The following is a 12,944-nucleotide window of genomic DNA, read 5'->3' on the forward strand; positions in this document are numbered from 1 at the left end:
AGGGAGGGAGGTGGGAATGAAAGTGGAAAGAGAGAAAGAGGAGCCGTAGTGGAGGGCTACGGAGTAATTTCGACCACCTGGGGATCTTTAACGTGCGCTGACATCGCACAGCACACGAACGCCACTTCGTTTCGCCTCCATCGAAACGCAGCCGCCGAGGCCGGGATTCGATCCCGGGAACTCCGGCACAGTAGTCGGGCGTCTTACCACTGCACCACCCCGGCGGGGCGGTCCAACTAGCTCAACACTCACCTTTTTCGCGGAAGTTGTGTTTCTTGTTCGATCAACACACACCTTTTTCGCGGAAGTTGTGTTTCTTGTTCGATTCTACCACTGATATATCTTGTTACATGTATGCAGTATATTTCACACCCTTTCAAATATTTGCCAAAAAAGATCATTTCCATTTTCCAGCTAATGCACTGATGAGCGTACATTTCATGTTTATTTGCTCTGTAAGACCACAACAGAAAATCAACCCAAAATTTTGGTTAGCTATTGACGAGTAGGAACATATTTGTGTTCATGTTGGGTTTCTGTCGATTCAATTGTACACAGCAAGGCGTCAAACGTTGCTCAAGTCATTTTTTTTATAGGAGGTCTGATTTTGATGAGCCAATGAACAAACTGGAGAAAACAATCGCGCGACACACTAGGCATGCCTAATACGAGAGGTAACTTCCTACGCTCTCTGTAGCGAACCGGTTCATCTTATCTTGGCCCGTACTCCGAGTTTGCGTCGTTATCGAAGTGTCGCTATCTCACGTGACCTCGAGTCATCTGATTAGTGAAAACGCCGGAACCTGGTGTTGCTACAGCGGAACCGGACGTTCCTGCGTTTCGATCAATCAGTTGACTCGATGTCGGGGAGATAGCAACGGGCCCTGGTGCGAGCGATTTTGAACGATATACAAAAGCCATAAAGGACTATCATATTTAGTAAAAGGTGTTGGAACACAGCACTTCAAGTATATTTGTCCGGTGCTACCAATGACCCTTATTGTGTGGCGATTTTTCTTCATTCTGAACCGTGTACCATATTGAAGTTTTTTGATGCTCAGGCTGTTTTGCAGAAATCATTTTATACTTCGTTCTTATTTTTCTATTACCTTCCGAAGTGAACTCGCTTTTCAGACTTTGTGTAAACTTTTTCAATCAAATTCTTTCTATGGTTCAGTATCTTGTATCCGACTCTCCTCTTTGTAATGACGATACGTACCATTTGGGTACTATATATATTGATAAACAGTTCGATCGCCAGCCAGCAGTAGAAGACACTCGCGCCAGAGTAGTGCTACAAGCCCAATGCGACTACCACGAATGCAGAGGTTCATGCTGAGGAGGAATGTGTAGCATGGACGCAAGGAATAAATACTGCCCTCCCTTTCCCCCTGTATCTCTTACTCTGTGTTGCATCCTCCCCCATACTATTAGACGTTCCACATTCTAAAATTGCGGGCATGCGTCGAGAGTTATTACGATCATTTTCTCAAGGAGGGAAAAACAAAACCTTGATAAATTCCTATAATTCCCTCCTCATTGTGCTCCGCGTACGGTCACGCATTCCTCCGCTGTCGCCATGCCAGACTTTACGACGCCCGTTGCATCCCTCAATCTCCTATTTTCGCTGCTCTTCCCTCTCTCAAATGTAGACAAGCGATTTAAATTTCAACCACGTGCTTAGCTTCCCTGTAAACCTGCTTGATACTATGCCAAGACCAATGGCTGCAAAAGTGTGGGCGTTAAGTCCAGGAATAGTGACGAAAGAGCTACGCTTGTAAAAGTAAATACTGCTACACTGCCATGGTAAGGGCAACAACGGGTAAATTGAAGACCGAAATAGCACTTACAGAAAGGATCAAGTGCTCTGCCATATTCCACTTTCCCATTCCCTGTTACCGTATTTACTTTCTTGGCTGTATTACTAGCATCTCTTCATAGTCATTTCATAAGCATCCCCGTTATTTTCTTGTGGTTGAGGGGGCTGGCACTCCGAAGGGACTGAAACCGCTCAGAATTGTGTCAAAGTCAAAGGCTTTCTATTTGTCGGGAGTGTAGCCACAAAACTGAACTTCGAACACAGCAAATAAACATTCTTCAAAGCAGGTATGCCTACACGGTGTCATTGAACCATACGCAGAAGGAACACGCCAGCCTGATGGAGAGGAGCGTAAAGTACAGCAATACTAAGGTGAAGCTCGGGCTGTCCTTCGAGTTGGGTACGCTGCTGTACAAGCTGGCCGACGCCAATCTCGCCTTGGACAAAGTCCCCTATGCCAAGTGCATCCGCTCAACGATCGACCACAGGGATGTGGTGAGTGTATATCCAAGTGAAGCTTTGACGGCTATCTTCAGCGGAGGTCGGCTCTGTTGTGATTGGTTCCAATGTTACACTGATCGCGAATAGCAGCATAATCCTTTGCCCATACAGTTAAGAGCACGGCTTCATACCGTATTTGACGACATCCCACAGAGTCCTCGACGCTGTTCACCCATGTTTACAGACAGCGTTGTGGCGCATGTGCTTAAAATATGTTGTAAGAAAATGTACTGCTTTATTATAAAGCTTTCAAGGCGTAATAAAATAGAAGTAAGAAATCAAGCCCGCATTTAACCAAAGGTTGTCGCAAGCAAAATGAATAGAAAGTAAAAGAAAAGTTGCAGACGCCTAAAATGAAATTTTCAAGGCACACCATTTATTGGCTGTGAACGTTCACATTGTTCTCGATCTTTTTCCTTACTTTTCTGGCATTCTTACTCTTATTTAATGGTCGCGCACGCATTTATCCAGAAAGAATCTAGCAATTTAGGAAGCTCAGATGCCTGTTTTGATCGCATGAAATGCCAAACAGAATTGTAAAGAGTCCCTCTTTGACGAGTGCACAGCGGATATACACTGCGCCACCTTCCAGTTAACACAAATCTTTAGCCCAATATTGGATTTTGTTGGCAATCCACTGGACTTATGTAAGGCTAGTTCAATCGCCAACAAGCTTTATTATTGGCCGAATGATTTGTGCTGTTCTTTCTGCTATGTTAGTGATTAGCTGCCTTGTCAGCATTTCTTGTCGCTACAAAGCGCTCTTTACTTCCCACTATGAGTGCTGCTTTTTTCATCAGCGGAATGAGGCGGTCTCTTGGAAGGATTCTTAATACGAAACTATAGACGCGAACCTCCGTTTTGAAATCAGACTAATGCGGCACCTGCAACTGGGCGCGATAGGTTTCAAGGAGCTCAGAATATTTTGATTGCGGAAAAGTAGTGATTTAGTACAGAGCTTCCTCCGCCGTTTTGCCAACTGATCTCTTCCACTCCAATCTCCGATCTCTTCTACAACTTACCCATTCACTAGATTTCGTTGTGCCTGCATTACATCCTCTGTGGGTGAAGTGAGATGGAATGAGTACCCGTGTTCTAAAGACACACTGGGAAATAGGCGAACTATTATGCCTACGTAGTCCATTATGTGACGACGTCCTTGTGGAGATTTTATGGTATACCATACCAACCGTTCTCCCGCACTGTTTAATATGGTGTCCTTAACACTTAACCCCAATTACTAAGTTCCACTCCAACAGATGATAACGCAAGGTTGCCCCTAACACATTTGCGTTTCATGACGTATATGAATAAGAGGTGGTGTGGCTACGTTTGAGTGATGAAGATTAAACTCCCGTGTACCCTGCACTAAAAACTTCTCACGAATCACAATTTGAAATACACAAATGAGAGTTACGTCATGAATGAGTAATCATGACCATCTATACGATTCAGATAAAGCATGCAGTTGACACACACAGCATCGCACTATTATCATTTAGGAGTTGGTCAGACATATCTTCAGGTGGTGCAGCGTAACGGCACGAGACCAAGACGAGTGCTGTTGGTCTTTCTCTTGTATAGGTCTCGTTGCGCTACGCTGCACCACCTGAAGATACGATTTTCTAAAGCCATGGTTATGAGAATAAAATATGTCAAATTATTCAAGTTAGGGCTGTCGTGACGCTGGGGCTATGGCGACCCGGCTTTCACTTGGTAGCGTGCAGAGACTCCGGGTTGAAGAAGGACTGAATCTTCGAAGTTGGTAAAATATGTACAAGCAGGTTTACTGGCACTTTGAGAAAACGTATTTACAATATTTACACGAAAAAGAAGGGTACATCAGCAAAATGGCAAGCGTTAAGGGTTCATAGCGAGAAGCGACTGGATGAGCCGTTTACCCAGGGCTCAGAGCGACATTTCGTGCTCTGCAGCGTCCTTAAAACCCCCTATGTCCAGCCCCTCTCTGAAGATGCTGACCAACCAAATCCAGGGCACGCCCCTCAGGTATCGGCATCCAATCGAACACATCACTGCACTGATGGTCTGAAGCACTGACTGGTCCGGCATTCATTCGTTGGGCGTGATCACTTGTTGGCGGGAAAAGCTTGGGAACGGCGAGGAGAGGAGGTACATTTCTATTCTTCAGCAAAGAAACCACAGGCTGGTTCTGACAAGTGGTTTTACTTCTCAGAAACCCGAGTGCACGTGGCGCCGCATCCGCTCCCAGCATTGTCCGTTTTCGACAATTGCAAATCTTTCCTGCATTCCTGGGAAATCACTTAATGGCTGTATGCGTCATGCTCCTTTCTTGTCCTGCACGTCAGCGGACATGTCACTCTGTCGTCTCCTTTGGAAAGTAGGCATTCCTCACTGGACGATAGGGCTTATCGACTGGAAGGGTGAACAAAAGAAAGAAAGCACTTCCTGCATTTCCCGCAGGGGGACGTTTCTTTGTGTTTTTCCAGACGTTCTCTTGACAGGGTCAATTTGGCATTTGCAGGTTGTCCACAAAGCAAAACAGGCTTACAAAACAGGATTCCTGGAAACAGGCTCACTTAGAGCCATTGGACCATCACCACATATTCACAATACTTTTCCATGCCCACAGGCGAACAATAGAGCGCGCAAATGCGGATGCACGGTCGTAACAGCCTCCTCCCCCGCCAGAAGAGTCACGGAGGGCAGCAGTCGCCGCTGCTGCATGAAGAGACGACTTAATGGCCTGCACGTGAACGCTTGAAGCTCGCTGTTGCTTGTCGCGTTGTCTTGATTGTTGTAGGCCAAATTGCTCGAGCTGTCTGAAACTCAACCACATGTCTAAACAAGCACTCGGCTCCCGTCTGAAGAGACCAGGTTAAAAGAAAACTGCCATTGTTGTTCGAGAAAAGCCCACTCTCAAGACGTTCAGGACCCACGTATGCCTAGAAAACCAAACGTGCTGCTTTACATAGTCACACATATACAAGCGCACGGAAAAAAAAAAAAAAAACCTGATTATCAATTTCGATACATGGTGAGGAACATCTCGGACCGCTTAGAAAGAGCGGCTAAGCGCGTCCGCATTCCCATTTAACTTCCCCTTTTTGTATCTTATTTCAAAATTGTACTGCTGTAAAATCAAGCTCCACCTAAGAAGGCGACTGTTCTTCGATGTCGCAGTTTGCAGCCAAGCCAGGGGACAATGGTCCGTCTCTACGGTGAATTTGGCCCCTCCAAGATAGCACTGCAATTTTTGAATGGCCCATACAATGCAAGCGCACTCTTTCTCTGACGCGCAATAAGCCCTCTCTCTAGTACTCAGTTTTCTGCTCAAGTAGAGCACGGGGTGCTCATTACCGTCGTCATCTCTCTGGCAGAGAACAGCACCTAGCCCTCGATCACTGGCATCACACTGGACCGTGAATTCCCGGTCATAGTCTGGAGCTCGCAATACCGGACGGCTAATCAGCACAGCCTTCAGGTTTACGAAGGAGGCTTCCTTTTGTTCGTCCCAGACTACATTTGTCGGTTCTGTCTTGCGGAGAGCGTCGGTCAGAGGGCTGGCCAAAGCTGAATAGTTAGGGATGTAGTGATTGTAGTATCCAGTCAGACCTAGGAATGCTCGAATTTCCGTCTTCGTGCTCGGCCGCGGGTAGTCTGCTACCGCAGAAATCTTAATCTCGCTGGGTTTCCTGAAACCTTGACCTACATTGTGACCCAAGTAGTCCACGGTCGCCCTTGCCAGGCAACATTTCTCGGCCTTTACGGTTAGTCCAGCTTGACGCAAAAGGCTCAGTACAGCTCTTAGATGTACCATATGGTTCGCCCATGAGTCGGAAAAAACCGCAATGTCGTCTAAACAAGGCACCGCGAATGTTTCACACCCCTTTAAAACCCTATCCATGAGTCGGGAAAAACAAAATGGAGCATTTTTGAGCCCGAAACTCATCATTGTTGGCTGGTAGCTGCCCGTCGGAGTGACGAAAGCCGCGTATCTGCTGGCGCGTTCAGTGAGCGGTACTTGCCAGTATCCTCGAGTAAGGTCCAGCGTAGTCACATATGCCGCTCTACTGACCTGTTCTACTCTCTCCTCAATATTCGGAATAGGATACACTTGATCCCTGGTGAGAGAATTTAGCTTTCGGTAGTCTACCACAGGCCTAGGGTCTTTACCTGGAGCTTCTACTAAGATCATAGGCGAAGCATAATCGCTTTCCGAGGGTTTTATTACTCCCAATTCCAGCATGCGAGTTACTTCCCTATCCAGAATTTCTCTTTGCCTTGGAGAAAATCGGTAGCACCTTGATCGCACTGGCACGTCTGAAGTCAGCTCAATATCGTGCTCAGTCAAATCAGTTCTGCCTGGCCTGTCCACGAAGCAGGCCTCAAACTCTGTTATTATCTCGCCCAGATCGGACAGCTGGGATTTCTTTAGTTCTCCTCTCTGCTCCGTCTTTTTGAGAAGCTCCTGAGCGTTGCTTCCTTTTCCGCTGAGGCAAATCAAGTTGTCCCCCATCTCCTCGGGAAGGTTTAACGTTAGATTTACCACGGCTTCCCTCTGCACATAAGGCTTCATAAGATTGCAATGATAAATGCGCACTTCTTTACGCCTATCGGGGATTTTCACTGCGTAGTTAGTGTCAGAAAGCTCTGCAACGACTTTAGCAGGTCCTTCCCACTGTACTTCGAGCTTATTCTTGGGATCATTGGCTTGCTCCATAGCTAAGTCCTCTCGGGTTCCACTTAAAAGTCTCGTGAGATTACTAGACACTGGCGGCAAGAGGTTACTTTCAAGAACGTCCTCATTCCGTGTCTTATCAAGCTCACTTTCATGTTGACTTATCTGAGATGCCTCGCTCTCAAAGTTTTCTGGCCCGCTATTTTCCGCATTTACCACTGTTTTAACTGCCGTTTCCTCCGCTGTTGATTTTTCTGAAATGAGCAGTGTAGCTAGTTCTCGCGCCTTTGAACGTGTTAAGGCCTGCACATCTCTGTCTCCGAAAATCAGAAGGCAAGCTTTGACCTTCTCGTAGTTGTCCGCGTCCTCCTTGTTTAGCCGCGCGACAACCTCCGCTGCCTCGCAGGGCAGAACCGTCAATAATCTCTGAGACCACGTGTCTCGCTGGAAGGACAGTTCTTCGCAAGTTCGCTCAAAGTTACCCAGATACAGACCGATATCCCCTGATATCACATATGGCTGCATGTACTTTGACATCTTGAAATCTGCCTCCTTGTTGAGAAGAGGTACCGCTAGCTGGGGACAATTGCCCGACCTCTTGCTCAACTCTACTTCTAATTTCCGGAGCTCAATTTCTAGCTCCCGCTTTTTTGCTTCTCTCTCAAGCTTCTCACGTTCGTGCTCCCTTTCCTCTTTTTCCCTCTCAAGTTCACGCTCCCTTTCCTCTTTTTCCCTCTGACGTTCGCGCTCCCTTTCCTCTTTTTCCCTCTGACGTTCGCGCTCCCTTTCCTCTTTTTCCCTCTGACGTTCGCGCTCCCTTTCCTCTTTTTCCCTCTCAAGTTCACGCTCACGCCTCTTTTCCTCTTTTTCCCGCTCTTTCTGCTGTCTGAGCTGTTCCTCCTTTTTTTGGGCGATGAGGTTCCATGCTTCACTGAGCTCCTCATCATCGGCTCCCAAATCTGTGATTGCCTTTATAATCAAAGGTTTTCGTGCCAAACCACTTGTATCAATTCCCAATTCCTCACACAATAGCAACAGGTCCGGTTTCTGCAGCTTTTGTAGGTCCATGATCGCTCCGAGTGTCGGCTACTTCCAAAACAACTGTGCAAACTACCAACCTAAAGGCGTTTCCACACTCTCTTTACCAGTTCTAAAATCTAACCCTGTTCTAGAACCTGGTCCACATCAGAAGAAAAGCCAAGCACTCACCCACACATGCGATCGATGTTCCGAGCTGCCCTCTTGGCCGATTGTTGCTCCTGCTTGTTGCTTGAGATGCCACCTCCGATCACAAGGTGTTGTGGCTTGTAGCTTCAGATCCACCTCCAATCACCAGATGTTGTGGCTTGTAGATTCAGATCCCAACGCTGGTCACCAGTCGTTGTGCTTGTAGATTCAGATCCCACCGCTGATCACCAGTTGTCGTGACGCTGGGGCTATGGCGACCCGGCTTTCACTTGGTAGCGTGCAGAGACTCCGGGTTGAAGAAGGACTGAATCTTCGAAGTTGGTAAAATATGTACAAGCAGGTTTACTGGCACTTTGAGAAAACGTATTTACAATATTTACACGAAAAAGAAGGGTACATCAGCAAAATGGCAAGCGTTAAGGGTTCATAGCGAGAAGCGACTGGATGAGCCGTTTACCCAGGGCTCAGAGCGACATTTCGTGCTCTGCAGCGTCCTTAAAACCCCCTATGTCCAGCCCCTCTCTGAAGATGCTGACCAACCAAATCCAGGGCACGCCCCTCAGGTATCGGCATCCAATCGAACACATCACTGCACTGATGGTCTGAAGCACTGACTGGTCCGGCATTCATTCGTTGGGCGTGATCACTTGTTGGCGGGAAAAGCTTGGGAACGGCGAGGAGAGGAGGTACATTTCTATTCTTCAGCAAAGAAACCACAGGCTGGTTCTGACAAGTGGTTTTACTTCTCAGAAACCCGAGTGCACGTGGCGCCGCATCCGCTCCCAGCATTGTCCGTTTTCGACAATTGCAAATCTTTCCTGCATTCCTGGGAAATCACTTAATGGCTGTATGCGTCATGCTCCTTTCTTGTCCTGCACGTCAGCGGACATGTCACTCTGTCGTCTCCTTTGGAAAGTAGGCATTCCTCACTGGACGATAGGGCTTATCGACTGGAAGGGTGAACAAAAGAAAGGAAGCACTTCCTGCTATTTCCCGCAGGGGGACGTTTCTTTGTGTTTTTCCAGACGTTCTCTTGACAGGGTCAATTTGGCATTTGCAGGTTGTCCACAAAGCAAAACAGGCTTACAAAACAGGATTCCTGGAAACAGGCTCACTTAGAGCCATTGGACCATCACCACATATTCACAATACTTTTCCATGCCCACAGGCGAACAATAGAGCGCGCAAATGCGGATGCACGGTCGTAACAGGGCATTAGGCTTTTTGATATAATGTGCTTGAGTAGTTTGGAAAGGATGCTAGTTAAAGAAGATGGGAGATAGTTTACAGGACATGCGTGGTCACCAGTTTTGTATATGGCAAGGTTTGGGCTACTTTCCAATTGTCAGCAATGCTCCTAGTGTCTAATGATTGTGTGAATATAAGGTGTATCTGGCTTGATGGTGAACGAGTGTTCTTTAAGAGCTTACTGTTGGCATGTCTTCCGCTGCTTCCACTCCTCTGCCTCCTTCACGTCCCATTAGGAGTGGACTAATGTCCTTCTCCAAGCGGCTTCATCCTCTACTCGCACTGAGACCGCTGCATATCCCACTTCTAACCCCGACCCCCATCTTATCAGGCTATGGAAGCGTCGCAAAAAGCTTCTCCGAACAGCCAGACTGCAACCTCGCAACATCCAACCGCAAACCACCCTTTCAAAGTTACGAGACGATATCGTGACATTTTGTGTTACGCTTGAGGATTCCCGATGGAATACCCTATGCAACAATCTTGACACGGCGCTCCAAAAAAATCAACCTTGAGTCATTTTCGAACCCTCCTTTGTACCACCCTTGCCCCTGCCCCGACTCTTGCTAAAGCTCTAGCCACAAAGTCTCCCGATGAGGTTTTCGCAACGCTTACGAATTTTTATCGCCCACCCCCTTTGTCCCCCTTACCCTGAATACACAGGCTGTGAAAGCAATGACCTCGATTCCCCTTTCACATTGCGCGAGCTTGAAGCTGGATTTCTTGCTAACGCCACTCGGTCAGCTCCCGGTGAAGATGTAATCACTCACTCCGCTCTTCGCAATCTTCCCGATAACGCAAAAGAGCACCTTCTCAACCTCTATAACACCGCCTGAAAAGAAGGCTCTCTGCCAGCGTCCTGGTCTTCCTCACTTATTTCTCTCATTTCTAAACCTGGTAAGCCTCCAGCCCTGTCTAATCTCCAGCCCATTTCTCTGACCTCCTGTGTCGGCAAGACGATGGAAAGAATGGCGCTCACTAGGCTTAGTCGGCATTTCGGGGCTTCGAACTCGCTCTCTCATACCTTCATTTGTTTTCGCCCCCGTATATCTGCACAGGACCTTTTCCTTATACTTCAGCATACTTTCTTCACCAGTGGTAGCTTTCAGCTTCACGCCCTGGTCACAGTAGATATCCACAAGGCATTCCATTGCGTCTCCAAGGACCATATTCTTACCTGCTTTTCCAGCACCGACTGCGCCTCCCGCATGCATAACTTCATTCCAGCTTTTCTTTCTAATCGCGAGGCCCATTTCCGAGCATTGAACTTCACTTCTACACCCCACCGTTTCCCTCGCAGTAGCCCGTAGTGTGCCGTTCTTTCACTCACCCTTTTTTAATATCGCCATGACTCCTCTCGCGGTTCAGTTATCGACCATTCCCGATCTTAAGCACTTTTTTTACGCCGACAACATCACACTGTGGTGCTCGCGCGGATCTCCTGGTCACGTTCAAGACACCATTCAGCAGAGATTGGATATCATTTCTTGTTTTCATGACCATGCAGGCCTATCTCCCATGACCGAGAAGTCAGAACTCCTACTTTTGACCCACTCTGCTTATCAACGAGCTCACAACTCACTGATCTCCCTTACCTTGGCCGGCTCCAATCCCCAAAGTTTTTGAATGTCGCGTCCTTGGCATGCCTCTGCATGCCGCCAAAAATGTCCGGGCTCTTAATGCGGCGGTTGCTACCTGTCAGTCTGCCACCCATTTACTTCGCCGAGTTGAGAGACGGTCCTCTGGCCTGAGGAAAGCTCATGCCTGTCGACTGGCTCACACGCTGGCTCTTAACAAATTTCTTTACTTTATATCATATCTTTCATTCACCCAGAGCCAGCTAGACACACTTGCAACAGCTCTTCACGGCCTTTACAAAGCTGCTCTTTGTCTTCCCATAACCACTTCCACCGATAAGCGTTATTCCACCGGGCTTTTTCATCCTCTTCGCAGTCTCCTTTCTCTTCACCGCTACCGACAGGTAGCGCGCCTCTCCGGCGCAGTTAATAGACGCTGGCTTCTCAACCAGGCTATTTCCCCCATCCAGTCAGTCCCTCTGCCAACTCCTTCCCCTCCGGAGGCCACTAACCTCCGTATACTTCCTCTTCTAGCCAATATGTCGCCGGTCCTGCATGCTGGCCGCCGACATGTTGCTACCCCTCATCATAGTCCGCCTTTCAAATACCGATGGAGTCGCTTACGCGGGTACCTTTTATGTGGCTCCTCGCGCGTCTGGAAGCCTTTCATCCTCGTCTATCTACCGCTGTCACACACACTAGCGGCCCCTTTCTCCACCCTTCGGATATTATTTCCTTTGAGGTCCTCTCCACCATTCATGCCATTCAAAGTTTTCATTCTCTCCCACCTGTGCCTCAGTATATTATATACACTGACTCCCAGGCTGCTATTCGTGCAATTCAATCTAAAAGTCTAACACATCATCTGTCCACAGAGCTCGAGTCCGCACTTGCGCTGCAGCCATGCCCCGTCTTTCTCCGATGGATCCCTGGACACTCAGGGATTGACGGCAATGAGCTGGCGAACCAGCTCGCCCGTGAAACTCGTAACCGGGCACCGTTAATACCCTAGCCAAGATCCTTGGAGGGCGGGTCGAGACTGTCTCTTCGCGCCACCATCAGCGAATATTACAATGCTACTCGCTTAGAACGCAAGCTCTACCCCGACCCTCATCCTAATATCTCCGAGGCTCATGTCCTTCGGCAGATACAGCTGAATACACTCATAACCCCTGCACGGCTATATCTGTACAAATTCCGTCATGATCCACCATGCGCTAACTGCCCTTCCCCTTATGCCAACCTTACCCGCTGCCTATTTTCAAGCCCGGTTGCATTGTAATCGGTATTCATTCCCACCCCCTCCCATACTATCTGGGCCTGTGTGGACTGGCTTAATGCTGAGGGTGAAGAACAGCGCCTGCTCGTCCAGCAGGCCATCAATGTATTAAGCGCCTAAGTGTTGCTCCTCAATAAAGTCTACTACTACTACTACTACTACTACTACTACTACAATTACTACTATTACTACTACTACTACTACTACTACTACTACTACTACTACTACTACTACTACAATTACTACTATTACTACTACTACTACTATTACTACTATTACTACTACTACTATCACTACTACTACAATACTACTATACTACTATTACACTACTACTACTTACTACTGTTTATTTGGACCCATTCAGCGGTTCATGATATCTTTAGCACGCAAATTAAATTGGACATTCCTTCGGGGCTGAAATAGAGTTCAGGAATTCCTTTTTGCCAATGAGACTACAAGTTTACGTGTGTTGAATTGCTTGCAGGCAAATTGTGGATTGATTCGACTGGTTCGCCATCTTTTCGTACAAGATCAAGACGGTTAGATGCATGTTTAGGGGAAAAGAGACGACCGAGTTTGTTCAGGTTTGTTCTGAGAATATTATGTCAACAGAAAGAAAAGTGTTTTGCGGCAGCCAATGCGCTGTCGTGACGCTGGGGCTACGTCGTCCCG

General features: G+C 47.6%; 1 pseudogene; it reads left to right on the forward strand.

Annotated features, from left to right (window-relative positions):
- Positions 1–12,392, forward strand: part of LOC146176013 (uncharacterized) — a 31,762-nt pseudogene extending 19,370 nt beyond the window's left edge.
- Positions 12,393–12,944: the final 552 nt, after the last annotated feature.

This window comes from Amblyomma maculatum, chromosome 10, assembly GCF_055883805.1.
Source record: "Amblyomma maculatum isolate TAMU_Amacu chromosome 10, ASM5588380v1, whole genome shotgun sequence".
Lineage (NCBI taxonomy): Eukaryota > Metazoa > Arthropoda > Arachnida > Ixodida > Ixodidae > Amblyomma > Amblyomma maculatum.